The following is a 2,541-nucleotide window of genomic DNA, read 5'->3' as shown; positions in this document are numbered from 1 at the left end:
AAGTGTAACAGGTCGTATCAAAGTAGTTGAGATGTTACTATCAGAAGGAGCTAATGTTGAGGTTGAGGATACTGATGGTTGGTCACCAATATTTCATGCTGCTGCAGGAGGTCGACTGGATGTGATCAGACTTTTACTAAAACATGGAGCCAAAATCAAGAAAGATAAATTTGGCAAAACAATTGAAAGCATAGCAGCACAATCCAAAAGAATTAAAATTAAAGATCTACTTCAAGAGGCAACCAAACAGAAAGATGAGGTAACAGACAGCAGGGAAGAGGAAAGGAAAGATGAACCCAGTGTAGATGAAGAAGTATTAAGAACTGCTCTTACTACACCAGTTGAAGTAGACACAGAATCATTAGGTGAAACAACCAAACCATCTCCACTCATCAATGAAGACAATCAACAATCAACTGATAATAGTTACTCTCGCCATCAAAACTTCCTCTCCTTCATATCATCAAGTATTGGATCAATAAAACAACAATATGATAACACAATAAAGCGACTTGAACACCAAATGGAAGCAATGCAATCCAGAATAGCAAAACAACAAAATTTTTTTCTATAAACTAATACCCCTCCATTTACACTATTCACTATTTTTGTAATTTTCTTTTCAGTGTATTTCCATTACAGCTACTATTATAATTTTTATGTTCATACTAGCCAATAAATTATTATTTTACTAAAAAACTGATTTTCTAACAAGTCACACGATACAAATAAAAAGGAAGAGGAGGAGGAGATATAAAGAGAATGAAGTAAAATAATCCAATGTCATATAAAGGACCTGTAGGTAGCCATCACTAGTGTATAATACCATTCACTGCAGTCCACTGCTGGGGAGGAGGGCGTGGGCCCTTGGGCTTACCAACACGAACACCAAAACCTAAAAACAAAAAGCAATAATAAAAAAATCAATTAGTTAATTAATAATAATGTGTACCATAGTTCCCAGCAAATGAGTATTTATTATTAGCCGACTCAGCAATATTAGACCTTGGAGCTTTCCTTGGTGACTGACACACTACTGCTCTTGCTGCTACTTGGAATGCTGGTATCATCTGAAAACCTCTCCTAGAGGAAGAGAGAGAAAAAAGATAATATATGAGGAGTATGTTTAGGTGTGTCCATACTTTCTTTGGTTTATTAGTTAAGTCAGTGTTCCTCATTGTTGCTACAGAGAAGGCAGTTGATGAAGAAGTTGGTGAAATGTGATGATGAGAAGAAGGCAGTAGGGAAGAAGGAGAAGAAGTACGATTCATTGGTACTGGTGGTAGAGGAGCTAGAGAGAGAGAGAGAGAGGGGGGGGAGAGGTAAATTAACAAAAAAGGTTAACAATCTAGTATACATGTAAATAAAAATGTGAATTAAATTATGTTTGAACCAGGGGTGTAGCTGGATAGGGAGGCGCAGATTATGCTGGCATAAAAATGAGCATAATAACTAGGTAGAAGAATACAAGAATTATGCTAGCATAATTGGAAAATATCCGGAAATTACTAGCATAAAAGGCAAAATATCTCATTGAGATGTCTGAATTGTTTTTTAGCTGTAGTCTTTTTGAATTTTAAAATTACCCTTGGAGATCAAGAAAATTTTCTTGAGTTTTTACTTCTACTGCACCTTCAGACCATGCATTAATACATCAATTAATTAATTTTTGCTATGATAATGTATATTTTTGGTTGGTTTTTAAGCATAATTGAGAGCATAATGTACTATTTTTGAAGAATAATCATGACATTTTATGAGCAATGCTGCATCAAATAATTTAAGCATTAGTGAGCATAATCTGCATGAGCCTATAGCTGGACCTTGGGTGACGGCGGGGCAAGGAGAAAAAATGGCGCACAATGCACGCCGTTAGATATATTGGCCACACCTCTTTTACGTAACAAAATTGAGGCATTTTCCTGCAAGCTGAGTGAAATCAGAGTGAAAGTATCATTGTATATAGCTATAGAAAGAGCTGTGGTTATCAGCCATCTCCTTTTGTTATTGTAGGAACAATGAATATAATCTTTTGGGTTATCATTGCAAAGAGTATAATAAGGCCACTTTGATGGTAGGGCCCAGGCCCCTCAAGCCCTACTTCAGCTACGCCACTGGTTTGAACTGTGAATATACATTACACAATAACATGTTTGTGTACATCATAGTTTATACATGCATGTGAACTGTGAAATTAATAATAATAATCATGTGATAGCAATTATATTAATGATAATTACATGTACATGTACACATACTTGGCATCTTATGTAACCTGACAGTCTGGAAGAAGCTCAAATACAATAAATACATAAATCAATAAAATAATAACTAATTACTAGTGTTAGTGGGTGTGGTTGGTTGAGATGAAATTCCATAGATATTTACTCTATTAGATCTATGTAGTATAGATTGTTTACCACACCCAAAAATTACAATGTCACTGTCTACATTAAGAAAAGAAGGGGAAAAGTCACTCACATTACCGGATCTTCTGGCTGGTCTAAGCGATTTAGTAGAGTGGGAAACATTTGGTAGTTA

At 35.4% G+C, this 2,541-nt stretch overlaps 1 long non-coding RNA gene across 1 annotated transcript; it reads right to left on the bottom strand.

The window, feature by feature from the left end:
• Positions 1–686: 686 nt before the first annotated feature.
• On the bottom strand, positions 687–1,316 carry LOC109591339 (uncharacterized). The gene is made up of 3 exons (XR_002189770.1): positions 1,143–1,316; positions 953–1,083; positions 687–895 (listed from the first exon to the last, which is right to left on the bottom strand). It is a non-coding gene; the product is annotated as an uncharacterized LOC109591339 (long non-coding RNA).
• Between the last annotated feature and the right edge of the window lie 1,225 nt (positions 1,317–2,541).

This window comes from Amphimedon queenslandica, unplaced genomic scaffold (assembly GCF_000090795.2).
Source record: "Amphimedon queenslandica unplaced genomic scaffold, v1.1 AMPQUscaffold_8415_Cont19641, whole genome shotgun sequence".
NCBI lineage: Eukaryota > Metazoa > Porifera > Demospongiae > Haplosclerida > Niphatidae > Amphimedon > Amphimedon queenslandica.
Note: the sequence above shows the minus strand (reverse complement) of the source record. Positions and strands in the feature narration are given on the sequence as shown.